Here is a 27,724-nt window from a genome sequence, read left to right on the forward strand (position 1 = left end):
AACTGACACTCTCCCAACGGCCACATCAAATCTCTTTAAAGCCTGGAAGCTGAAGGCTGGCTGAGAGGGCTCTGCTGGCTGACAGTTCACCCTCTTTTCTCACAAAGCCAGAAATAACGTCAGCTTTAGGCAAAACAAAGCAGTGTAAAGATATGCAGAATTCCTTCTTTCCTGGTTCTTTAGAAGCCGTTTCATCAGGCCAACTTCTGGAAGGGTGTTTTAATTGTGTAAATCTAAGGTGCTACCAATCACTTGACACCTTTCTGGCTTCTATGCATACAATTAGAATCAGATCAGAGGAGTAATGTGAAAGCCTGAATGCACATTTAGTATCCAGTTTGCCACTGCTAATCAGAAAGCACTACAATATGCTGGTCTTTATGAAATGGCTGCTTGTGTAAATTGAACAGGAATGATGCTGCCACACACAAATGCTATGTTTGATGCTTTCCTCCATGCGGTTGGGATTTCTGGTGACTTTCTGCATATTTCCAATGAATCTAAAGACAGTTGGGGTTCTAAGGCCATCAGGTATTTTGCACTGAAGTGAACGTGGCTTGGCTGAAAAATGGTAGCCCTGTGGACAGACACCAAAACGACCAAAGAGATCTCTTTGCCCACAAACCAGCATGAAATGGGTACCGCAGAGTGCTGCTTGAACCTGGCGAGGGGATGTCTGCAAGGGGACGTCAGTCTTGGGGACCGGCTTAGCCTTTCCCAGAGTGCGTGGCCACCTCTGAGCCGCAGCTGCTGGAGGGACACCGGCCTCCACTCACCTTGTGCCCAGCCTGGCATGGAGGGCCGTATGGAGAGATCACAGAGGTTTTGGCACCCCTGAAACATGAAGCCTTCTTCACTGCTGAACTTCTCTAGGTATAAGCCCCTGCCTGGACAGAGAAAGGGCTGCACACACCTTGCTCCCAGCAGTATCACAGCTCCTCCACTCGCAGTGCTGCTTCTCCCAGTATTATTACTCACAAACACACACAACCTACCGAGTCCCATCTGGCCATCCTACAGCCTGTCGATCCTCCCCTGACTTTAACCCTGGCCATACAGCAGGGCACAGTGAAGCTTTTGCTCCCCAGCTTATTACAGCTTAACAACTTCTGTCCTTAGAGCAACAGGTCATCTCCCATGGCCTCCTGCTGCCAGCAGCAACCAGCCCCTTGGGCTGTCTTGGGGGAAGATGCAGCCTCCCTGGAGGAATGTGTCCCCTGGCTCCAGCCTGCAGTCAGTCTGAAGCCCTGAAGCATGACAGCCGATGAACCTGGTAATTTTATTCCAGCCAACATAGCTGCAAGTACTGTTCTGAATCATATAAATGTCAGATCTCTGGTTACAACTTCCTTGCCTGCTTTACCTCATTAATAGCTGATGGCTCTCACAGGTCACAGAAATCATCTGCTGCAGCAGGGCTCAGCTTGCATCTCTGATACCTCCAGCACGTCTCACACATGCCAGCAGTGGCTTTCCCCACCGGAGGTTTTGGGAGGCAGTGCAGTGCTGGTCACAGTGCAGGCTGGAGGCTGCAGGGAGAAACACGCCAGACTGGGGAGTCACACTTTCCTCTGCTTCGCTTACAGCCAAGAGAGGCGAAAAATACACTCCTTCCCTCAAGCGGCTAGAAAAAGGAAACCACAAAGGACCACAAGGCATCGCAGGGCATCTGCCAGCACTGTAGCTGCCTCTCACAGGTAGGAAACAAGCACAGGAAGGTAATAGCATGCGGCAAGCCTAGGTGAGTGGTGCTGCAGTTTGCTTTCACGAGAGAGGAGTTCAATGGAAGCTAGTACAAGATCAGAGTTAACAGAATTATACTTTAAAAGACAAAAAACCCACAGAACATCTTACAGCCACATCCCTCCTCACGCAGCTCTCCTTATGCCCTCAATCAAACAAGCATGAGTGGGAAAAACAAACTTTAGGCAGCTGAGACAGCTATTCCCATCAAGCCAAGCTTTCTTAAAGAGACAGTGAGACAGCCCTCCACACACACACTCCCTTCCCCCAGGCTTGGGGACATCTGTTCCTTGATGAGGATTGAGTTCTATTTCAATTTAAAGTCTTACTCGAAAATACCAGCTTTTCATTTTATTTAGATACTTGAGTTTAAGCCTTAAACCTGATTGTAATGCAGAGACGGTCAGATTAAGAGCTGATGAAGAAAATGAAGGGAACACACTTTTCAAGTATTACAGGTATGTAATTATTTGTCTTGGAGAGAGCTATAAACCAAGCTTGTAGGATTTTCTTAGAGCTGGTAGATTGTGTATTTTTATAGCTTGTAAAGCTGATAAACAAGACCAAAGTGGAGATACATAATTTGTGCTGACTGTGCTAAAGTAAAAGGGGTATAAACAAACGCTCCTTCTTTAAAGGTAATTTTTCCTACTGGAGCCTTAGCTGTCTGTTAGGAAAAGATGTAAAAGGTAATAATGAGGGCTGAGCACTTCTCCCTTAGCAGCTGTATTTTTATAAGCTGGTGGCAAGAAACCTAGTATAAATACCCGTTTTCAATAGTTGGCCCACAAATATCTAAAAGTATCTCTAAATTAGCCTTCATGGCTTGTCCTTTTCTATTTGAATTTCCTCTACAAAGGAAAGGAGATGCACCTCTTCACACATCCTTTTGATGATGTGCAGGCTCTCTATTCACCTCCTATGTAAGGACTTTGGTGTCTTGTCTGTGATACATGTGGGTTTTTTTAGAATGTAATGTTCCCTTGCGTTTGTAGCATGGTGTGTGCATCAGGGCAGCTTTTCTGCATGTCTGCATGAGTTCTGCTCTCAAATTCTTTATTAAATGTAATCTCACCTGCTGGTAGAGGGGTGAAATTGTAATATGGGCTAGTGATGATATAACCAGAAGTAAACAGGAGAGATGCAACCTGACCGGGCTCCTGCTTTTGCTTGGTATCTGCCTCTCAGGGCCCATTCATGGGAAGACAGGAACTGCTGGAAGCTTTCCAAAGTGAACGGCAGCCTGTGTCACAGCTGTAATTCAGCAACAGCCAGGACACACATCATGTGCTTCTCCATGGTGAATAAACTCACTGTGTTTCACCTCTTCCTAACACTAAATTAATATGTAATATTTACTTCTGCAAAACTAAAAAAGGGGGAGGGAAGAGGAGCTGAAAGGGGAGAGGATTAAGGCAGTATTAAATATTAGGTCCTTCTCTTGGAAAGTTGAAATGAGGTCTGGACCCACAACAGGAAACCACACTGTGATGCCAGATGTATCTGAATCTAAAACTTGGGTCATTAAAATCAGTGGGCCATGGCTGCCCTGCTCCCGGGAGTACCTACAATAGAAGTTTACGTTTCTCCTGGGACGCTTTCTCGTCTGGTTGTGTGTGGAGGGATGTGCTCAGAGCTGCTGCAAGCCTCCTCCTATAAAGCTGCCTGCCTGCGAATAGCCATCTCCAGAAGCAGAAACAGACCCACCCAGAAGAGACATTGTCCCTGGGGAGGCAGCCTGGGCAGAGGAGCAGCATGTTACAGCTCCAGTGCAGAACTGGGGTTTTCTTAGATTGGTTTAGACGCTCATAGCCAGCTGCTAAAATGTGCGCTGGAGCTGGGGGCAGCAGGGCTGGGTCCTGCCTAGCGCTTGGGCTTATGCACCAGCCCAGCTCCTGCTGTTCCTGGAGTTCCCAAGTATTTGATCCTCCATAGTTTCAGGCCTGAAAAGATTTTGTTTGACCCCCTCTGAATGGGAAATGCTCATGACAGGGTAAAACGGAAACAAAATCAAGTTCAAAGAAGCACAGGAATGTGGCTTGCGAGGCTTGGGATTAGGTTGCATGAATTTATAAGGATGTATCCCATCCTGCTATTTTATAGTTACCACATTGTACTAAGTGGTGAAAAGCATCTGGCTGCAGTCACCTTTCCCTTCAGGAACATCAAGGCTCCCAGCCGCGTGTCGTGAGACTCTATAGACTACGGTGAAAAAGACTTCAGCCCTTTCATTCTGGGCCCAGTAGGGTTTTAGTGTGAATATTATTGCTTTAAAACTTTAAAATCCCTCATACATCAGAGAAGTCCAAATTCCAATGCTGTTCTTCAGGCCTCTGATGGCGTTACCATGGTCTATGAGCGAGCTTAAGAAAAATCGAGTTTAAAAAAGCAGCAGTGCTGAGCAGACCTTGTACGCAGTGGGTGGCTTCATCTCTTCTGTATAGTCAAATGTCAGAACCACAGGCAAAAATATTTACCTCTGTACAGTACATGAAAAGGCCACGAGGAATCATGGTTTCTCCTTGCTTCTGCTTTATTCAGCAGCTTTGCGGGAGGGTAAATTCCATGCACAGATGCCCCAGCTCAAGCCATTTAGAGAGACTCTCCCCTTAGAATATTACTTCCCTGCTGCAAAATTGTGTCGTTAAGTAGTAACAGCTGAAATCTTTCCATAAGGAAGGAAATAAATAAGGGCCTTTTTTTCCCTGACTTGTTGCAGAAAAACCACCCACGATGTGTTTGAGAAAAAGAGAAACCAAGTCCCTGATGTGTAAGTCCAAAGAAATTGAATATGATGAATTGCTCTCTATTGAGATATACTGCAAACCACCACTTTGCCTGCCCACTTCAGAAAAGGCAGCTTCGCTCTTCAGAGCAGGTCTGTGTCCCTCACAGCAGAGGGGCTGTGGCAAGGAGCGATGGATGGAGAGTAAACTGCAGAAAATAGGGCCTGAGTATCAGAGGGAACTGTGCAACCATCAAAGCCGCAAGTCGCAGAGCGTTGTCTGAAAGGAGGTGGTGGCTGCCCTGGGGAGCCCCGTGGGAAAGGGCAGAAGGGAGGGAGGTGCTGGGACGCTCTGGTGGGTTTGCGGCACTGCGGCCAGGTTTGCAAAAGTGAAGTGCTGAGGGGCACGGCAGAGCCCTTCTGGTGGCAGCGCTGCCCGCAGAGGTGGCAGCATGCGGCCTTGCTCGGCTAATGGGAACTTACAGTCTGAATTTGATCCAAAGTGTTGTTTAGTATTGGAAGCAGGGTCGCAGGAGGCACCGTTGTGTGTGGCACTGGATTAACATGGCAGCTGTTCCTAAAGAGCCATGTTGGAAAGAGGCAAAAAAAGACGGGGGTGGGGGGGGACATCCGCTGTACTTGTAAGTGGGGAAACTGAGGCAGAAAACAACTACAAAAATGCAAGGAATAACTTACTTTCTGTGCCCACCAGGAAGGATAGGAGGGAGCACCATGCTGTGCTGCAATAATTGCCCAGGGAAGCAGGGGCACCTCCATGTGGTGAGGTCTTTTTCTAAAGCCAGCTTGGAGAAACTGCTGTCGGGAAGTTTGGGTTCAGTTCATTGCGCTCCAGGGCCTGGACATGGCTGGGTGGTTTCCCCAGGCTCATGCAACCTCATTTCCCATGAGTGTCCAGAGAGGCTGGGTGACTGTCCCCTGCAGGAAGATGGAGAGGGAGCCAAGAGCTGGTTTACAAGCCTCAAAGCCCCACACCATTGTGCCAACCACAGGGGCCATCCTTCCCCTGTGTCACTCCTCTCCATCACCCGCTGATGTCTCCTCAGTGAGCCTGACTGGCAGGACCCTGGAAGAAGTTCAAAACAGAAAGTGTGACTGAGGACTTAGCAGTTGCGAGGCCCTTCCCCATAGCAGAGCAGCCTTCTGCTGAGCTGCGAGTAGGGAGGCAGCGGCATCAGATGCAGCCCCTTGGGGTGGGGGGAGGCCATAGGGAGGCAATGCTGCCTGGGCATTTGCTGCTGAGCAGAGATATCCCTCAGCTGCAGAAAAACACTGGAGAAGCAGTGAGGTGGGACCAGGAGAGCCAGGTGCAGGTGGTAGGAGAGGCTCCTGGAGGCGCTCATTTGACAGATAATCTCCCTCTGATACTGCGCAGCTCCTTTTATTTCTAAAGCTGTAGTCATTATTCATCCAACTGGAGGACATCTCATCTCCAATACCAATTTACTGTCCCGGCTGCTGATCCGGCTGATAATCGCTTTGCTTTTTCCCCAGGGCCAGGCAAGAAGTAGTCTAAAACTGAGTAGAAAACTGGGGTCAAATGAGGAAGAAGCATGATCCTCCAAGGAGCAAACATTTCTCAGCTAATGCAGTGTGATCCCAAATGGAGGGGAGGGGACGACGACCAGCAAGCTACCAACCTGTATTCATTAAACCACTGAGTACTTGGAAATATAACGAGGGCCATAGCCCACCTGGCTGGGAGCCATGATGTGCAGCAAAGAGGCCCGTCACAGAAAATTGCCAGTATCAGAGTTGCTGGTTGGTTTGCTGCTGTCTTTTCCATGCTGCTGTTAATTTCTCTCCTACTTTAAGGAGGAGTGAGGAAGGAGAGACGGTGACACGGGTGCCTTTTCCTGGCTCCTTCATCACAGGTAGTGTCACAGGGCCGTGGGGACAAAATCCCAGAGTCCTAAACCCTGGTGGCAGAGGGCACAGGGAGGAGAGGCGCCCCGGCAGTGTGTGCGGTTGCGCGCAGTCGCTCTCGGGTCTGGGGGGCCTTTTGCGGCTGGTCTGGCAGGGCTTTGGCAGCTGCATTTATCAAATGCAACAGCTCCGCAGATAATTGTGCCACTTGTAACCTTTTTATCAGAGTGCACCCTGTGAATATTGTGTCCCCTTTCAAGGGGACCAGCAGCAGCTACTCTCTTAGTCTTTTTCGAGACAGTAAATCATGAGATTGATTTCCTTTTTTTTTTTCATTCTCATGTCAGCACTGAAGTATATTAAATATGCTATAAGCAAAAGCCTTCATGCTACCCAAGAAAATATATTAATTTAGAGAGCTACTTCATGCCAGCAGGCTTTCAGCATCTATATATTTACCGCTGCCTGTTTCTTCGTAGGCACTGAGGCAGGTCCCGAGCATCGGCAAAGCACTTGGGCAACACTTTTCCTTGGTGCACGTGTTTGTACAAGCCCTCCTCCACCACAGCCCTCTCAGAGTGAGCAAGCTGAGGGCCAGGTTGTGTGAAATGGCTGATGAATCTAACAGCTGGCTGATGAAAAAGGAGGAAACTTGTTCCTTCTGCTGTTTCTCCTGACCTTCCCTTTGCACTGAGGGTCACAGTCCTGTGCCTCCCCTGTGCCAGATGCAGTGGGTTTTGGACCATCCACCAAACTTATTTCTTCTCACTAATCCGGGAGAAAACATTTTTTCTCCTGCTGACATATTTTTCTGCTGTGTTTACAAGTTAACTTGGTTCACAGAGGGATCTGAGTGTTGCCAGGGCTGGTACAAGGGGACACCAGGGCAAGTGCGGTGGCTTTGCAGCAAGAACCTCTGCCACAGTCACCTCGCGCGCGCCTGTGCGACAGCCCTCGTTTCAGTGGTGGCAATTTCGACTACGTGCTAAGTGCTGCTGGCCAGAGCCCCATCCCTGTGCTGCCCCATGCAGCTGAGCCTGCCAAGAGCTGGGTGAGCGCCCTGAGCCAGGAGAAACCATTTACTGAGTTTGCAGGCAGTGACCGGGGGCCCTGTTCTACCATGGCTGTGGGCACCTGGGGTTGTGCAGCAAGGGTACTGGGCACCTCTGGAAAAATCAGTTCTGTCGAGCTTTGACCCCTAGAAATCAAAGCTCCTAAAATCAATCAAGACTTGTCGCAGTGCAATGGCTGTATTTAAACTTTGAGCAGAGCAAGTGATGGCTGAGAAGTGATTTCAAGCACAAAACCTAATGGAGGCTTTGTAGAAGAAAGCAGACAGGTCTGGGGAGGAAAGTCAGAGGGCCATTTCCTAGGCCTTGATTTTTAATGTCTTTTAGTTGTAAGAGTCAAAAGTTCCCCTGCCAAGCAAAATTCTGCTTTTTACGGATGGCAGAGGCTCTTGTATGGGCAGCTCAGAGAGGGCACGAGAGGAAGCCATGGGCAACCCTAAAGGCTGCAGAATAAACCTTTCCCATCCCTCTCTGTCCTGGTTCTTGTAGGAGTGCAGGCAGAGAGAGAAATAATACGTAAGGGAGAAGAAGGGAGTGAGATAGTTCCCACAAAAAGACAATAAATAGATTTCCAAGCAAAAGTGTATTTCCATGGCTTCTTCCCCATCTGCAGAGCAGACCAGACAAATGTGGCCTAGTTTTCACAGGTGCTGGGCACCCATAAATCCCCCTAGCTTTAGCGGGTGCTGCAGATGTTTGGTTCCTTTGAAAAACAGAAACCAGATCATAAATCTTTCTTCTATCTGTGTCGTCTTCAAACTTTTTTTAAAATTAAAACTCTACCTTCTATTGTTTCTGAGGACTGGAAATTAATTGTTATTAATATGGTTTAAGGCTCTGTTGCTCAGATCCTTTTGTCCTTCAGATGTGTGGTGTCATCAGAAATCTGGAGCAGACCTGCCCTTACTGCCTTAAGGGGGAAAAAAATCCGCTTGAGGAATTCACCTTGGCAATAGCTGTGAGCCTAGTTAAGCTCAGCGCGCTGCAGCTCCCCTATGGTGGCTAGCGGTATTTCTGTCAAGATTGCTATGTAATTGTATTAGATCCACTCCACTACTACTGGTGAAGCGCAGTCCTGTGAATAAATGAGAATGGGGAAGAGGGCAAATGAAATGAGATCAGTTTTCAGTTTGTGAACCTGGACTGATGTTTCTCCAACATTTTATGTCCATGTGCCAGCTTCCCCCCCCCCACTCTATATATGCCTTTATGAAATCAGCAGCTCTCTCCGTCTGCGTTGCTTGGCTCCTTCATGTTTTCCTCAGTCTGGCCCCATCTCCTGGACTCCGAATGACCCCATCCCTATCTCGTCTTTCTCCCCTGCCCAGTAGCCGTGGCTGGGCTTTGCCTGTAGTGCCGTTTCCTGAGCTGTGTATGTGGTGCGTGGCCCTTATATTCGCCTGCGTTTGCTCAAAAGCAGCTGGTGAGCACAGAGCCCAGCAGCACACGCTGGGCCACAGCTCAGTTTCCCGCTTCCTTCGTGTGCGCCATGGGACGATGTCTCATTCGCGTGTTCACTTAGATGGTTGCATGTAGTGGATTTTCTGCATCTCTGTCCAAATCTAGCAAGCAAATCTCAAGAGTAAGGGCTCCCACTGGTGTGCACGAACCACAGCTTGTCTAGATGTGGGGCAGCCTTTTCTGCCCCAGGTTTTCCTGCTGCTTTGCTCTGCTGTCTCCTATCACTGCTGCTGTGCTGCTCCGGGTCCTTGCGAAAGGGCACTGAGTTATGGATGGAGCTGCTGTGCATCAACATTTAATCTTTTCTGACATCAGTAAGATCTGCGACATGGCAGGGAAACGTACGTAAGACTTCAATATGGAGAAGAAAATGGGGATTTCTGCATAACCTTTCTGGCCTGCTTCACTGCCTGGGAATCGGGAAGGTGCTGTGAGGAGAAGGAGGAGCAGGCAAGGCGCTGGTGTTTCAGAGGGAAAACCTGAACAAGGCAAACGTTAGATGGCCCGAATTCATGCAGGACGTGTGAGCGTTTTAACAGGCCAGGGAAAGGAGCGGGTGGAAGATGCCGACAGGGCCCACGAGGGTCGCCTGTGCTGTGTCCAGAGGGTGGCCCTTCTTGGGGTTGTGCAGTGAGGCTCAGATCTACGCATTTCTGGTACGCTTTATTGCAAATTAAGTCTAGATAAATGGAAATCATTTAAAATGCCTCTAAAGCAGACTTTTTTTTCCTTCTTTTTTTTAATGACTAAAATGACTGAAAATGAGCAATGCAATCCTTGGGTTAGGGTTACAACTCAAATCAAATCAACCAAGTCATGAATTGGCAACAGTATGAAATGAAGTCAGCAGCTGATTAAATCATCAAACAAGCACATACAAGATTTAAGTAATGAAGGCACACAACATATGGTGAATTTTATGAGACAATGAGTACTGCTCTTCCTTACTTCAGTTTTGCTTGTCCCTTGCCCACATACTTTTTTTTCTCTTAGCCTTCCAAAAAATCTTTGTCTTTTTTCTTCCTAAGAAGTGTTGGAGAAGCAAGGATAATTCTGTGTATTCTGATCTAGTACAGATCACCTCTTGATAATGGGTCTGTTTGGTGTAAAACCGATTGAGGAAATATTAAGAGCTTGCGAAATGAGAAGAGTTGGAATTTATTCTTACAATTTATATATAATACAACAGCCTTATTAAATAAGACTACTTCACAAGGTGAGGGTCAGGGGTATTTGGAGAAGGGGAGAACAGGGAACCAGTTTGTCTCAGTCTCTTTTCCTTGGCAGCTTAGGGAAGGTCTTGAAGCACCGTACCACAACGGGCTGTGTCTGTTTTTGCCTGGGGCTCACCAAAGCGCCTGTGCCCCTCTGACGCAGGCCGAGCTATGTGGGCAGGTGGTGGAAGAGGAGCAGCACAAGTCAAGCAGTGATCTGAAAAAGTGTGTGGAAAAAGGGGCTAAATGCCTGAAAACCTGATTGCCTTGCATTCTGCATTTTCACTTGAGGACTCTTTTGGGAGGGGAGTGGAGGAGGATGGGGAAACATCTTGTAGTGATCAAGCTAAGGAAAGCAGGAGTGCGTCTAGAAGTAGAAAAGAGATGGGTGGATATAATATTTATGTAGTATATCTTCAGCCCGTTCTCAAATGCTTGCTGTCATGATACCTGCTATTTCCACTGACGATTGTTAGCTATCTATACGTAATTTGTCCTCTTGATTTCAGATGAGCAGGGCTGCACTGGGGCGGGGGGGAGGGGCGCAGATCTCGAGGATTTAAGATTCCTGGGGAAATTCAGAGCCAGAGCATTTTAGATGCTATATATCCACCTTTGTACTACGTGTGTATGCAGGCTATGCTGTCACTATGAAAAACAACTTAGCAAAGGCCCCTCAGCATTCTGGTGCCACAGGGTTTCCTTACTGCTTCCAATTTTTGTGTCTTATTTGCTCAACATGACATATTTATTACTAGTTTCAGTCTTGCATGGTCAACCTACCTTGTGCACTGTGCAGTTCAAAGCAGAAGGGAAAACATAATGAAGGCAAGTCCATCTGCACAGGGTTTTGCTCCAGGCTTTCTTTTTTGGGGAGGAAGGTGGGGGTGATGGAGAGACCTGAGGTGCAATTTTGCATCCTCTGCAGACAGGCTAACAATGCATCTGTCAGTATTGCTTGCTGAAGAGCTAGGCTGATGTTGCTTTATTTAAAAAGCTTGTCATTATTTACGGTAGGAGAAGGTTCCCCAAACACTAAGGCTTTGCAGGCTTGAAGCACCCTATTCTGCAACAAGGGCAGAGGAACAGGAGTCAATGGGGAAGACAGCTCCGAGGAGTTTTGTAGGGAAGCAACGTGGTCCGACATTGGTGCTGAGCTAGACCACGAGCAGGGTTGGTGAAAACTCTCGCTGTTCGCACTGTGTGCCGCCTGCTGCCCCAAGCGAGCTCGCGACTCTGGGCTGCTTATGGTGACCATGTCACCGTAAAAATATTTCATCACTGTACTCATTGTTACTTAGTTTCAATGATGCAAAGAAGCCAGCGACTAAGTGGTGGCACGTGGTCTTCAGCCTGTGGAGACCAGCAGCATTGGCATCGCTACTGCTGCTTCCCAGACTCCCAGTGCCGTTTCTTAATGTGCCCCTGGCAGATCTTGCCTTGTCCCAGGAGTCCCAGATAACTAATGTTGTGCTGCAAATTTGCTTCCTAGTTGTATGCGTAAGAACCTTGCCTTCCTTTCCAGAAAACCATGTTTTCTATTGCCTAATTTAAAGGAGCTTTGATTCCTTTCTAACAACTAGCAGGTTCCTCAAGCAGTACATATATGGGTACACTGCTGGGGTGCAGCTGGAGGACAGAAAGGGAAGCATCTTCCCAAGAAACAAAGTAAGGGAGAAAAATTTGATCAAGAAGCAAAAATGAAAAATGCCCCCTATGGCAACGCGTCACGGGAACTTTAAAGGTCAGTGGCTGGCCCCTGGTTTACCCCTCACTTAGGAAATGCGTGCGCTCATAGCAAAGTCCCCTAATGCTATGCTAAAGCAGTGAAAAAAGCAATGCTTTCTCAGTCCCCAGCTCACGCGAGGAAGGCTCTGGGGACAACTCCAGATGGCGGAGGAGGGAAGGAGGAACGAGGCAGAAGTAGTTGGTATCTGCACCTATGTGCACACACCCGTTTCAGACCCTGAGGCCAGACTGTGCCTTGGCTTCTTCGCATCTTGTCATTTCAGATCTGATCTAGGACAGCTTCTCGGAGTCGCTGCTATTAGTGAGTGTGAGCTGACCTTATCCACCTCTATGTCGCTCTCTTCTGAAGGAAAACATCAGAGGAGAAAGTGAAACCGCACAGCGGGGCTGGAAAGTAAATAGTATAAAATGTGCATGTTCCTACTCGAAGCCCGCAGGCTGTCCTGCCTCAGCACAGCCCGTGCTCAGCACGGGGGGAGGGTTGCAAACACTCGTACATGAGGCTGTGTCGTGCTGCCTCACACAGCCAGATCCTGGAGAGTCTGGAGATAAGGAAAATTCCAGATATCAACTTGCTCCCCAGCGTCTCCAGCACTTCTGTGGGGAAGGACACAGCAGCGATGGTTGCTGATGACAGGTGGTTCCTGGCCCAGCCTCCTCCGTAGTGACCAGGCCGATGTGACCTTGACAAGCCAGGACAGGCGCCCTTTAGCCAAAGCGCTGCTGACGAGGAGCATCCGCCTGTGTGCCCTGCCGAGCATTTCTGGTCCAGCATTTCAGGCAGTTTGGGCACAGGATCAGCCAGCACTTCAGCCGATAAGACATTTATTTCTCTGGCAAGTCCGTTGGCATCTTGAAGAGCCACAGTTTTAGCCATCTACTAAGATAGAGCTCCCCAAATCTCACTGTTTGGCTATGAGTGTTTGTATCTGTGGAGAGTTTGTATTAAGAAGGGCAGAAAGCGGCGATCTCAAGGCCAGTTCAAAAAAATGCCAGAGGTGAGGGAAATTCATTGCCACTGAAGCTACAGGTGGAAGATGAAATCAGCTGCTCATGTGCACAGATGTCATCGCAGGCACCTAATTCTGTGGTTACAGAGCACCCCTGGTTCAACTGCCCTCAGCTCTAGCTCTTAGAAAAACAATCTAAGGCGAAATTGTCTTGCTGTAGCCTTGGGCCGTGCCACTCCAGCAGCTCAGAGTTCAGGTGGGCAGTGTGACCCTGAAGAGCCTCCTTGAGAGGCAGAGCTGAGAAACCCAGCTTTCCCAACCTCAGCGCTTTGGTGACAGGGAAGGCAAGACTCTGCTTGGGTATCTGCATGTCCCTTGGGACACGATCGTTTTTGTGGCTGTACTTCCATCACATGGTGCTGGCGGTGGGGGAAGCTTGCTCAGTGCTGGGGGCCTGTAGGTGCACCGGCAGCAGAAATAAGAGCTGAGCAGTGGGTAGTGCTGTGGCTGGTAAGGGGTATATATGTTACTGTTGTCAAAAGTGTGCAGAACTCCATTTGTAACCTTTACTTTTACACCGTGGACTATTGAAAGGGAAGTTTCAGCCTAGGATGCTGATTGTGACAGGCACTTCTGGGCTCCAGAAGAACCAGTGATGGAGGCACAGCAGGAGGGACCACAGTGTGGGGGACCAAGCAGCAGCTTTTAGCAGCTGTAGAGATGTCAGATATCACGGAGGCTGCAGGGAGCGGTGGCCTCCACAGGGACCATGCAAGCCCTGGGCAGCGACTCCCAGCGCCACAGCAGGAGTGTGAGCAGGGGCACAGGGACCAGCCGGGTGGTCCCATGGTGTAGGACTCATGCCCAGGGCTCAGGCCGTCGCTCCTGCTCCGTGAGTAGCCTGTGCTGTCCCCTGTTGCCCCAAACCTGCCAGGGTGTGCACAGCAGCGGGAGCTCAGCAGTGTGAGCTGCAGATGGACAAATGCTCCGGGGTAGATATGGGGAATTGAGTGAGCAAGCAGCGGCATTGCTAGGGTCCCGTGCAAATGGCATTGCTTCTGTGGTGAGAGCTTTGCGTCTGCCCCCTCGGTTGGTGAGTACCATAAAGACTTTGTCTGTTGGCAACAGTTCAGCTCTTTCAGCATATCCCAGCTCTCTTAGGGCCTCCTGAAATGATGGCGCGCTTCCAAAAAAGTGTATTTTCCGCTCTTGCCATGGAAGATATTTGCCCTTGATGTTGCTTCCTGGCAATACTGATTGTGTTAGCCCAACATGAGAGACAGCTGAGCAGACATGTAACAGCTCCCTGCACTCCTCCCCAGGGCCACTGCATTCCCCTGGCGCCCTGCAGCACCCACCTCTGCGGGGGCCATGCCCTCGGGCACTCGGAGGTTCAGGCTCCACGTAATGAAAGGGTGGCTTGATGCATCATTTATTTCAGGCATTTGTCATCCCAGGGTGACTATGCTGTGAAAACATGAAAAAGCTGGGTCCCCGCTGACTGCAGGGCAGGAAACTCAAAGTTCAGTGCGTGGTAACAAAACTAAATAAAATAAACAGAAAAGGTAATAATGCACCACGGGCAATGGAACAAGAACCGCTCAGGAAATTGTTGTTGTAAAGGAGTTCAGGAATATGCTGGAGACCTCATCTTTGAGGTCACTCTCTCAAAGACAACTAAAAATGGGTAGTGATCTAAAGTCATTGCTACTGGATAACAGCTTGTTATATGGAATAAATTACTTATAATGCTGATTCCTATTGCCTGGTTCCCCCTTATCCCTCTTTGTGCCCGGGTCAAGGATAAAGATTTCCTAGCATGGAGGGTAAGCCGTGTCGTGTGCTGGCTGCAATTGCTCTGGGCGTTTCGCGGCCTGGGCATAAGGAAGCTCCCCACATGAGACTGTGCGACTTTCCTTTCCCTGGGTGAACAACAGCTTTTGGGGCCCGGTCTCTGGCGATGCGCAGTATCCATGGTGCTGGGGGACTTTGAGTTCTGGGCGTTCAGCGCCTGCAGTCAATTTAACCAAAGACGATGCCGAATTTTGCAGAGCTTGTGCGCTGCTGCTCACAGCTGCCTGTGAGCACTGACGCTCACAGCAGGTAGGGATGCGGCAGTGCGAGCGGGGACGCTGGCACGGCAGGCCATCCATCACCGATCTGCCCATCCTTGGGAGGGAATCTCATCTTTAAAAACACTCGCACAGTTCCAGTTTCTTCATAGGAGTCCATCAGTATTTCCATTTGTCTAATTAAAAATCACAGTCTTGCCCTAGGCTTTTATTCTGTTTTGACACCTTTGTAACTCCCAGATAGGAAGACCATAAATTTCTCCTCACCCTTGTGCAGCAGGCGCATAACCAGAGCCCAACAGCCTTTGGAGACAGTCCTGTTAATAAGGGTGAGGTGACGGTGTGTTAGGAGGATCCCCAGGTGAGCATTTGCCACTATCAGCACTTGAAAGATGATCAGCTGTTAGCGAAATCTCCCATAAAATATCACTGAGCCCACTTATGCCAAAGTGGGTTGGTAATAAAAGGCGATGATAAGAATTTGCAAAATTCCCCTTCGGGCTTACTTCCTGAACAGTAAAGAGCACAAGGTAGAAGGTAGCAGGGCTGAGCCCCTGCGGCCAGGACCATGGCAGGGAGCAGGGCACGGCCACCTGCCTCGAGCACCAGGGTGCTCGTACCTGCCCTACCAGCCTGTGTCTAGCATGTGGCACAGGAACGAAGACTCATTTCCAAAATTTAGTTAAAATAAGGGTTTGGCTTAGGGGCACCTTGCACCTCTGTCCAACTGCCAGTGCCTAGCCAGGTAATACCTGAAGTAATGCCTTTTCCACAGTGTCTCTTTCCAGCCAAAAAGGGGCTTTGCTTGTGGATAGCAAACACCCGACTGTGAGATCGGTCATTAGTGCGGCCGATGGGAAGTGCCAAGATCGAAGAGGGGATAAAGAAGCAGCAGCAGGGAGGAAGCGCTCTCAGAGCGCTGCTTTTAGCAGGCAGGTGCTGGGGCTGATGCAGCCTCTATCCAAGTACGATCCTGGCATTTATGTTTCTTGCCTGAAGACACAACCGATTTCATAATACATTTGTGAACCGGCTGCACGGCGCGCTCAGGGTGGCAGGTAGGAGGCACCTGGCCTGCTGCGAGACGGCAGCTGCTCTGCGTGGCAGTGCCTGGTGGGGCTGGCGAGGGTCATGTCATCTCATAATTGCTGAGGAATGCTCATAAATCAGCTCGCTTGATGCTTTCCCCAGTACTACACATTGAAAATAAGCAAGCATCTCAATACATATTGCTTGCTATCTGTAGGGAGAGAGAGCAGATTGCCGTGAAATCAGCTGGGGCTGACAAGCCATGTCCACTTACATCTGAAATCCAATGCCGAAAATTGTCATCCCCTTGAGCAAAGTCTGGCTGAGGCCACTGCTGCCAGGATGGCGCGCAAGGACCGATCTGGACGCGAAGCACCAGGGCAGCCCTGCAATCACACCAGGGAGAAATCCTGCCGTTGAGAGGCCAAAAAGAGCATGCCTGGTTTGTGTAGGCCAGGTACGAATCAGTCTGTATTCCTCCCACTCGGCTCTTCACGCTGTTGCAGAGGTGTCCTGTGCTTGGGCTGCAAAGAAAAACACATCCTCTCTTCTTCTTGCTTTAATTGTACTTTCCAAGTGTTTGTGTATAGCTGAAGGGCAACATGCACCTGCTTGGACAGGCTTTAAATAGGCTCATTTACTCTCATTGTCTAAGGTGGAGATCCAAGCGATGTCAGATGCGGGCATCTGGTGCTCAAAGGAAATCGCAGCGTCGACTTGTCATACTTTGCTCCTGCATCCTGTGTAGAGAAACAGCAGCCCACGCACAGCTGGAATTGCTGCCAACAAAAAGCAATGGTAAGGAGGTGAAATCCGCATCACTTGGGCCTTTGAAATTAGACTCTTATGGGACTCAAGTGCTGTGTGACCTTTTGCTAGGCTGCCAGGCAGAGGTGAATTTTTCTTTTGTGTGCAAACAAAAAATCATCTGACTTCAAAGGATTCGTTGTCAAAATGCTTTCCATCTGTGCAGTACGCTGTTTGTTACTTGCTTTTGTCTTCTGTTCCTGAGGGGTTCATTAAGACATGTATCCTTCCCAGACGGTTGCTTTACTGGAGAGAGGCTCAGAACGCAGATTTGTTTTTCTCTGCAACAATGTGGTCATATGTCCTGGATCGCTGCTGGCAGAGCTGGAAGCGGCTTACGAGACGAGCCCATACATCTCCCTCCTGACGCAAGGCTCTTCCTTGAAGGGCAGTCCTTGTGTTTAATCAATATGATATACAGGAGCTTGGATTACTTGCTGCCCTTGCTACCTCCTGTTTCTCTGTTATTCACAAGTTCTAGATTTCGTTGGAAACCCTGACAATTTTGATTGTGTTTATAGCTGTGGTGGCCCAAGGAGGACAAATTTTTAGTTTCAATTAATGCATATTAAGACATGTGAATTCAGGTTTGTTTCAAGGGTTGCTTTTTAAACTTTGGGCAGGCTGGGCTGCTCTGCTGCTGCTCGGTTGCTGATGGACACAGGATTATATTCTTTGAGTTAAATCTCAAACAGTGAAGTTCAACACTTCCCAATTCCATAGGAACCGATATCAAAATGTTATCGTGCAGCTTACAGAGATGCTGGGCTAGCACCTAAATAGCCCAGCCTCAAGACCATGGTACTAGGGCGTATGTGATATGTTGTATTCACTCTTAGAGCCCCTCTCTTTACAGAAGGCAAAGTAACAGCAACAGAACAGGAAATAAGGGGGGAGGGAGAGAAATCACAAATTTCAAGAAAGAGCTGTGGGTCAAAAAGAGGCATTTTGGGTGCCTGTTCTTTTCACTTCTGTCCATTTGATGGGATGTAAGTTGCTCTCCCTGTTAGCAGGCCTAGGTGACTGGTGTGTCCCCTACCAGCTCGGCAGACTGTTACTGCTGTGGATGCATTTCTTCAGTGTCTGTCTTGCTGGAGAGAAGTGATAGGCCTGAGTCTTGAAGTCCTCTCTCTGCCCAGCAGACACATAGCAGATGGGCTGAGATACACAAGCGGTGAGCTTATGGGCCTGATCCAGAAGACCAGAAGATGTGGTAGGCTGTGGGTCAAGCACTGCATTTGGACAAGTTGTATTGCTTCTGTTTCAGCAAGGAAAACAAAGGTTTTGTCTCCAGGCTAATCAGGCTGTTGTCATTCAGCAACACAAGTACCTATCTTGTGACAGCAGTAACCAAATTACTGGGACCCACCACATGATGCTGAGCACAAGACCACTGACCTGCTGGTAGGCAGCTGCTAACTAGGGTCGTTCCCACTACTGGCTAGACCCAAACGTCGTGATGTCCTAGCGGCACTTTCAGTGGAAGGCTGTTATGGTCACATTTGCCAATGGGCCCAGAGAGATTTCTTATTTCAAGCAATGGTACTGTTTTAGGAATACTCATAGGTGTGTTTCCTAGAAAAAAGCAGCGGAGGGTATCCTCAAGGGGAGCCAAGTCCATACTGAAATCTGGAGAAGAGACAGCAAAAAGACGATGTCAGCGTAAGAATTTCTGCAGCTCCATATCGAGCCTATAAAGACCACAGGCCCTGCTTTCTGCCTTAATGAGCAACATGGAAGATAAGGGCATTTTATCTCCATTGAAAAGATTAATGTCAAGCAGGAGGATTACTTTTCTGCAGCGCTAGAGATTAAGCTTGGACTTTGCAAGCTTTCCCATTATCGGCTTTCCCTAGACAATCCCCAAAGGCCTTCACCACCCTCCCTGGCCAACGCTGAATTTCAGTGAGCATCTCTCATTCTACTTTGTTTCCTTTTTCTCTAACTCCACATTAAAATAACCATGGCATTGCAAGATTGTGTTTTATTGTAAATTTTCTCTTGGATTTACCAGGCCTCTCCCACAAACCTACAAGGATAAAACCTCTCTTCTATATTGGAAAAGGAAAGAAGAAAGTTTTCTCCTGCCAGGCAGAGGGCCATGGCCACAAGTTCTATCCCAGACCCAGCTGTGCTAGCTGAAAGTGGTACCTCCTCCTCCAGCTGTAGCCATCGCCGCTGCTCAGCTCTCCTGGCAAACTGATTTGTGTGAGCCCTCCCTACCCTGGTCCAGGCAAAACCAACTAGAATAACCCACAGCATCTATTTATAGTGTTTAAACTAATCCAGGTCATTTTGCCTGAAGTGGATTAAGGGGTGATCCGACCGGGAAGTCAGGGGGAAATTAATTTGTTATCCTCTCTGGACTTGCTAAGGAAGGACTTCTGTGTTCGAGCATCTGCATGGCCAAGGGCTGAGACCAAGACGCAGGTGTGTGCCAGATGGGAAGCTGAGGGGAAGTGACAGTGAAGGATGTGCTGACGAGCTTGAAATACAGCATGCGCACAGGCAGAGTTCATCCAGTAGTGTGCGCCCCGGCCTCTGCTGCTGCTGTTGCAGATGAGCCAGGTCCAGCAGGTTCCTGGTTCTCCTGCTCTTAATTCCCTGCAGTGTTTTTACCAACAGCTGCCACCTCAGGCAAGCCTTTCTCAGGGTGGCTGGGAGCAAACCTCCCCCTTGCTTGCAGGGGAGCAGGGTGCAAAGCCCACCCTGCCAGCATCACCGACTGCTCGGGCGTCATGCTCTGCTTGGCACCACGATTTATTCTGGTCCCCAGGCTGAGCAAAGAGTGTAATTTATGTTCAATGCAATGCAATACAATGTTAACACAATTTGTGTTAAATGCTTTAATTTCTTAAGGCAGAGACCCTGAACTGGAGGGGCTCTCCCTGTTGGCAAAGCTGCATTAGAAGAAAAGGCAGTACTTTTTTTCAGGAATTTCAGAGTTCTTTTGATTGTTTACCTAATGCAGTTTCAGATCATAATAGGATCAAACGTGCTTTACAGACGATAAAACTGAGTCGCAGAAGAGCAGTAAGTGTCTAGCTTCACACAGGAACACATGCCAAACCAGGGAACACAAATCTCAAGCACGGAAAAGGTCACCCTCCCAAAATAATAAAGCAGCTTAATTATGTGACACCTTTGCATTAATTATATATTTCTGTGCAAACTTGGGACCACTTTTTCTACCCTTAAAATTGTTGGTAAAAAGGGAAGTACTTCATGATTTAATGTGGCTCACTAGCTCTGCTTCTCTTTCCTCTGTGTCACTGGCATAAGCCATAACAAGTTAGAGGCATGGAGAGCCTGCTCAAACTGCAGTGGAGAGGCGGGCGAGGAGAGGGGCATCGTCACCCCAGGTCCCCACGGCGTTCAAAGAAATCCCACAGCGCTTCCTCTGAAAAGCCAAAAGAAGGGTGGGGATGAAGGTTTGCGTCTTTATTTATCACACAGGTTTTAAAATGCTGAATTTTAAAAATCTTGGCAATTTTTTACATTGCTAGTTCCTACAGCAATTCAGTATACGGCCCCCTCAGTTAGGCCGATGCAGGTGAGCAGGGCTGCTTGCACACGCTGACCTGTCTCTCTCCGAATTAAATCTCTCCCTCTGCGCCCTTGCTCGGTGGGACCCCACAGACTTATAACGCAAGCCGGAGCTGCGCTGAGGCTGTACAGTTTATGCTCTGTCCCCGTCGAGCTGGCAACGAAGCAATGAAATCTGAGAGCTGTGAAAAATGGGTTTCAAGTTGAATAATCAAGAAAGTGTCGAAGGAAAGGTCCTGCTTTATTATGACCTATAAAATACTAGGAAAAGGCCCCATTCATTTCCCTCAGTTTTACTTTTAATAGATTACCTAATAGGTTGCTGCTGAGGTAAATATATGTGTATATAAAGAGAGTTTAAAAATGACTGTGCCCATAGTAATGATCCCTTACAGTATTAAAAAGCAGAGCATGTGAAAATGTAAATAACTGTATATCTTTCTTGGGAGTTTTTATTTTGCACCTTACAGAAGCCTTGTTTAATCTCCAGCAATAACTAATTTGCCTCAGGTTCTCAGCCTTGTCCTTCTTTCCACCTCTGATACCAGACCGGCGACCCAGTTACAAACAGTTAAAAGCGAGACCGTAGGGTGACTATAATCATGGCCGTAACTGGGCAACCACCCACTTAATCTGATTATCGGCCTGTGACGCAGTGTAGCCTGTTCACCTTGTTTTGACCAGCTTCCTGACACTTGTGGCACAAATAGAGGGTGACGTGATCAGATGAGACTGGTTTTGCTCGCTAGTACAATACTGGTACAATATTCGTGCAACCCCCCCCCCCCCCCCCAAAGTACACCCGCTGAGCGGTGGTGGGTTTGATGTACTCTCTAATGCAACCAGAAGAAAACGAACTTATCACATGAGAGAAAAGCAGGACAGTGTGATGAGAGAGAGAAAAAGCAAACACAGCTCTATAGATGCATTTGGTATTCTAACTGTATTTTAACATGGGTTTGGGGGCAGGGCAATTTTGGCCCAAAACATACAAGAGAGATTTTAAAAGTAGCAGTATTAGTCATGTAATAAGCCACGTATTCTGTGTTAGCATTGCTTTCTAACGGATGGTATCCAAAGTTAGTGGTGTTACACAAACAGTCTCTTTGCTGCAAAAAGATAATCTCCCTTACTTCAAACGGCGTGTATTGCAAGGCTGGAAAGACCGTTGCGATCACCCTGACCTTCTGCATACCATGTCAGAGAATTTCGCCCGGCCGGTGGAAGCCAATGCCTTTGGAAGAGCACGCTGTGGATGGTCTGCGTGCTGCCGGTGCGGCGCTCTGCGCAGCTGCAAACACGCACATGTTCGGTAAGTTAATGCACACATGTGCCCTTCATAAAATAAAAAAAAAAAGAGAGAGAGAGAGAGAAAAAACCCTTCTAACCTTGTGAGCCCTCTGTTGTTTACTGGAAAAGGCTAATAGGAAAAAAAGAAAGGAGGCACAAAGAAACGAAAGCATTAAGATGAAAAGAAAATAATTACATTGGCTATGATATGAAATCAAGGACAATATTTTTCCTCCCTGCTGTAGGCATTTATTTTTGCTAGAAGAGCACTGGGATAAGGAGACATTGTTCACCTCACATAGTCAAAACAAATGTAAAATTTGCAGCCTGACATTGAAAATGACTGATGCTTTTGCAGAAGGCTGGACTCGGGCAATCTGGATCGGTATCGCTGTGGCTTCTCATGTAGAACTTTGCTCATTTCAGTCCGCATAAAAGAATCCTAAATTCCTGCTCAAGGGTGAAGCCTGTCAAATGAATACAACATCTGTGAATCAAAGCAAAATGCGTATAGAATAAAAATGTCTCCTAGTAGCAAGAAACTTGTGTCTTTGCTGCATCTGTTATTATCCTTACTGTAATCTTTGTTTTATAATAAGTTTTACTAATTGACTCATTAATCAGCAGAGCTTTAGGAGCTCAGCAACGCTCTGCATATGTGTGCAGGCACGGCGTAGCGCGAGGGATCACTAGCACACGGGGATCGGGGTAGCGAGCTACGCGAAACCTTCTCCGAGAGAACAGTAGCGCAGCTTTCAGCTTCTAATAATTTTTAAAAAGATTTCATGGCCAAACATTCACGTGTTCGGGATTACCTAGCAGAAAATTATACGACTGTCAGCAAATAAATCATTCTGAATACAGATGAGCAAGGCATGTAAGCTGAGTCAGAAAACTATTGTTAACTAATCACTTGTCTGACCTGAACTGCACTCTAATTACAGGGTCTACGTTCTGGGTGCCTAAGATAAATGCTTATAATAATATAATGCCTGTTACAGAAGGACTGGCAGCGCTTTGTGTTTAGGCACATCAGGTTGAGAACAGGATTAAGTCTCGTCAGATGAAATGCAGGCAGGCCTTGATATCTGCCGTCTGGTTATTCTCCGTGCTGGGCGTGCAGTGACGCAGGGCTGGCTTTGCCCGCGCGGGATGCCCAGCAGCGCGCAGGGCGGCAGCCCCAGTCCCGCCGCGTCCCTCCGCTCCCTCCACCTTCCCCTCTCGCTGCAGGAAAGCTGTCTCTGGAGACAAGCCCCCGCGCAGCTCCGGTTTCCGACGGCGCTGCCTTGCAGAGCAGTGGGCACGTTCGTTGCTTGTATTGCTTGTTCGCTGCAGGGAGGCAGGAGCGGCGCTGGGTACGTGCCTGGTTGCGACCCAGCTGCGTGAGGTGCCGCGATAGGTGCCCCTTAGTTCTGCGGGGAGGGGGGCAAGAGGAAGGCGTAGAAAGCTATTTCATGACACCACCTCTTTTTCCTTTGCACTCTTGAAAAGCCTGGACTGGGCTGGCTTTCCCGGGTAAATAACAAGTGGCATCACCACCTGCGGCTGGACCCGCAGTGCCTGCGTGAGCTGAGAGGTGTCGGGGCACGGGGCTCCCCGAAAGGCAGGAGCGCCGGCCCTGCCGCTGCTGCGCTCCTGGAGCACCAGCGCGTTCAGGGGCTGCAGCGTCCCCCCCGCCGCAAGGCACCCTAGGGCTCCGGCTGTGGGATCGCTTTCTGAATTGGGGCGACCCAGTTCAAAGAGCTGTTTCGACCTGATACAAATAGAGGCAGCCCCAGCTGGTCGCTGCGGCGGGGGGAGCAGGGACGCGGCCTGGGCGAGTGAGGCTGGGCCTCCGGAGGCTGCGTCCCGCGGAGGGACCGGCCCCCGCTGCCTCTGCGGGCTGCGGCCGCCGCTGGCGGACGCTTCCCTGAGCAGCGCTGAGCGTGGCGGGAGAAAACGTCTGCCTCCCCCAAAGCTGCGATCGGATTATCTAAGGCAAAGTAGCCACACGCTGGACGGCACTCACAAACCTGTTGTCCCAACAGACACATGAAGGGGAAATACGTCACAAAGAAATGCTGGGATTAGCTGTGGTCACACTGCAGGGACACCAAAGCTCGTAAAAAAGAAAATGAATGGGATAGGATATCATTTTGGTCAACTAATATAAGTCATGCGGGAAAGGTTGATGCCAGCACTCCAAGAGGCTGCCAGGACAGAGACTTTCTGAGCTAGTCTCATAGTCTGAAATTATTTTCATGTCCCAGTTTAAGCCCTCACTCTCTCTCTCCTGCAGGCAGGTTACATTCAAAGGTGTGTCCTCCATTTTTAATATCCTTCTTGCTATTTTCCAGGTGTCTGCTTTTGCATTTCTCTGATGTTTCCTGTAGGAATATTCCCCAGCAGTTCCCTAAAATAAGACTCACGTAGACAGGCTGTTAAATATGAATCTCAGATGCTATGAAAAATTCCCTGGTCTAGCCACCAAAAGGGAGGTAGAGAGGGTAAGAGCTAAAGGAGAAAAGTGATATCACAGTTGAAAAAGTTTTTTTCAATCCTGCAGGCTGCCGGAAAGATTGCTGCTACAATCTTTGGAGAACATCCCCTCTCCCAGAAGTATTTCTTGGAAGTTAAGGGTGTTTGATGTGTCTTTGCATTTAGGCTATACGGCGCTTGTACGGCTGATTTAGGAACACTGGCTCCTGCAGCAGAACAAAAGGACAGACCCTAAACGTTGGTTTAACCCTTTATCCTTTATTTGGCACAGGAGTGATGCTGGGTAACCATCTGTAATGACGTGTCAGACACAAGTTGTCTTGACCTGATGATTTTAAACTGTCTGATGTTGATAGCTACTTCTTACCGTTCTTATTGCCTGGCTACCTGTGTGGTTACTGCTTGGCTGAAAGTATTTTGACAGTCATGATGGGTATCAATTCATCAACTCGTTTTTCTCTGAACAGAACAGAAAAAAATGTGGCCCTCCTACATTAGTATTAGAGGAAGATAGTAAATTTGTCATGATGGACTGATACTACTGAATAGTTTTCCTCTCACCCTTGAAAAAAATACTCTTACAACTTCTCTTCTTCATTTTAGTCTTCAACTCTCTTGCTATAGGATTTTCCCGACTTTCTTTCTCTTTACTCAGCGATTTTCTATGTAATCCTGACCGATTTTATTGGATGGGAATTTATGCTCAAATGCGCTCCTAAGCTGGAGCACGCCACCGCAGCTTCTCGCTGCCAGAGAAATGAGGGTACCGGCAGCTATTTTTTAAATGACGCCTCTCAGCTAGTTTCAGACCAGCTTAATCTGACTTGTAGCATGTCAGTGCCAGTCACAATTTAGCCACTAATAATGTCACACTTAGGAAAAAAATTGACCGGCTCAAAAATGAAACTTTGAAGTTAGAGTTAATAAACAAGACTCCCATTTTGGGGCCATCGCAGCAGGTCCAGCTGTCAGCGTTTCAAACAGCTCCTCCAGGGCCTAACTTCCTTGCAGGGCCTGCAAGCTCGGTCAGGGGAGCACTCGCTCTTTATATCACTGTGTTTTTACAAGCGAACCCCAAAGAGCGCCTGTACAGCACTCCCATCACCCTTAGGAAGCTCCTAACAACATACTGAGTGAATAACACTCATAGTTACCAAATAACCCGGATCAAGCAACCCAGTGTCCATATAGGTGCATATAGGCCACCTTAGATTTCCATACAGATAGGTTTCCCCCTTTCTTTTGAATGAGATCTCAGGCGAGGGCAAGGGAAGGTGGCTGGGGGGACATTGTTTTGGTGCCTGTCATTGCTCATGCAGCTCTCGATGCTAGCTGCACCAGGAGAGCCTGCTGGGAGAGGGCCAGGGCCCGGCGGCTGCCCGGCGCGCGCTGGGCAAGGCAGGTATACGCTGGGGTGAGCAGGCGAAGGGCTGTCCTGACGTCGCATGTCTAATCTAATCTGGGCCGCAGTCATTTCCTACTGGCTCAGCTTCAGTCACATCGTTTGCCTGACGCTGAAATTAGATCCTGCCTGCCAGCGACATTCGATTTCCTACCGGGACCGTGTCCGTCCTGCCGTGCTTCCTGCGTGCTGGCTCAGCTCGTAGGGGAGCGACAGTCCCGGTTATGTCGATCCGGGCATGGCAGGCGGCTTTCACCGAGCGCTCCCCGTGGAGCGAGGCAACCGGCAAACGTGAGCGTGTCGGTGTGCCATCGCTCTCCTGTGTAAAGCAGGCACTTCACCATGTTACGGTCTGGGTCTGACTCCCTCCCAGTGCCCTGTGCTCATCACAAACTGGTAATGACAACTAAGGTGTATGTGAGGAATATCCCTTACCTAAATCTATACTATCGCTATGTCTATTCTGCGTGCAGTCAGGGTGGGATAGCGAATCTCGGCCAGATGCATTCAGCTGTTACTCCTCTTGCTTTGTGAGGCACTAGGGTGAGACACACTATTTTAGGCCCCTTTTTTGACCTCTGGCCATACAAGCCTGTGCTATGATCTTATATGTTAAGCATGGTTTAGCTGGCCCATTTCTGAGTGAAGTCTTGAGTTTGCAAGAAAAGTTGTAGCAAGCAAACGGGAGGTGCGCTTTCCTCAAAGCCGCGCTGTTGCAGCCAGTGCACTAGCAACGCTACAAACACAATGACTTTTGCCACTTTTTCCATCCTAAAATGACATGACATTGAAGAGTCCTTGTAATAACCAAAGAGTCCTTGAGGCTTCAGAAAACTGGAGAAACCAGGACAAGTTCCTGCGGGGTCATTAATTTCTCTTGCACCTGCTGCACTTCCCAGGGAGCAGGCTTGTACTCACTGCTGCTGAAATGCTGCTCCACCTCTTCCAGGGAGCTGGTTGCACTTCGGAGCAGGAGAGTGACAGGAGCCTCAGGCTGGGGACCCGCTCCCGCACCAAGGGGGTTGCAGTTCCTGAGGTGCTGGCTCTGGATGGGTAAAAAGGATATGCGTCACTGCAGGCACAGTCATACTCATGTGCGACTTTAAATGTGTGAGCGGTCACGCTGCAGGGGGATGTCTCCTCTTAGCACAAGACATCTCCGTTGCAGTTGTTCCCATCTGAGCCTGGCACTGTAGGCCTCTTATGCGTTTAGTGGAGAAAAGTGGGCAATGGTAGGGATTTACCTCATCCTGAAGCAGGCATCTAAAAAGTCGGATGAACCCTAGAAGTGCTTTCTAGGAGGACTTTATCCTTGCATAGTGTGAAGAACAATAGTCAGCGAAAGGACTGGCTTTGGACGAATTCCAGATTCCAGATGACCTTTTAAAATTGTAATATTTTAAGTAAGTATTTTAATGTAAAGAAGCCTTCAGTTTCCTCTTGTTAACAAAAGCAAATAAATGCACATTTTTTAAAATACCAGTTGGGATTCCAATCAGGAACTGCAAACAGCCTATGGATTCAATTCTCCCATTATCTTTTTGCCTTGCGTTTCAGGAGGACTGAGAAGAGCCATGGCAGGTTCCTTTCTTCATCTCTTATCTAATCGCAAAGTCCTCTCTTGGGCAAGACCATCTTTGAAGCTCTTGGGAAGCTTGTCTGATTCAGGACCTCCGGGTTCAATTCCAAAAGAATTAATTTAGGACCTGGCTACCAGAAAATTCAATTTTAGCTTAGATCTTACTTCCCCATGACAGCTCTAGGATCCTGGCTATTCTATTCCCTCCCATCTTATATTTTTTATGACCTCTCTGCTTCTTGCTGCATTTCACCATGTATACAAAGGCATCAGTGTGAGATAGCACCAAATGTTTTGAGAAAATATAAAAAAATCCACATATGCATATAAAAAGAGGCTTTCATGATGTGTTTATTCCTGACCTGGAGCAAAGGCGCAGCACTCTAATTCTAAAACAGGTGTTAAACCAGAGGCATGAATTAAACTGTCAGGCTTTCAGGTGGCATAAATACCATAGGTGGTTTAACACTTTACTTTAGCTGAGGATTTACACACTTAATTCAGTTTTACAGCATTTTCTTGCAAATTGCACTATTTTTTTCCATCATCCAGACATACTGATTTACCTTTAGTTATTTATTTGTTGCTTATTTATTAGAACCTCTTCAAGGGATAATTGGACTGCTGTGGTCTTGCTGGGGGATAAGTATTGATCTGAGCATTCCTTTATTGCTTGTATGTTTTACTGCCAAATAATCCTCTTTATTCACTTGTCTTCACTTACT

At 48.3% G+C, this 27,724-nt stretch overlaps 1 long non-coding RNA gene across 1 annotated transcript in view; it reads left to right on the plus strand.

Annotated features, from left to right (window-relative positions):
- The window catches only part of LOC138067464 (uncharacterized), an 88,819-nt gene extending 67,804 nt beyond the window's left edge, over nucleotides 1–21,015 (plus strand). Inside the window, exon 5 of the long non-coding RNA XR_011141444.1 lies at nucleotides 16,553–21,015. This is a non-coding gene — a long non-coding RNA (uncharacterized lncRNA). The remainder of the gene's footprint in view (nucleotides 1–16,552) is intronic.
- Nucleotides 21,016–27,724: the final 6,709 nt, after the last annotated feature.

This window comes from Struthio camelus, chromosome 5, assembly GCF_040807025.1.
Source record: "Struthio camelus isolate bStrCam1 chromosome 5, bStrCam1.hap1, whole genome shotgun sequence".
Classification (NCBI taxonomy): domain Eukaryota; kingdom Metazoa; phylum Chordata; class Aves; order Struthioniformes; family Struthionidae; genus Struthio; species Struthio camelus.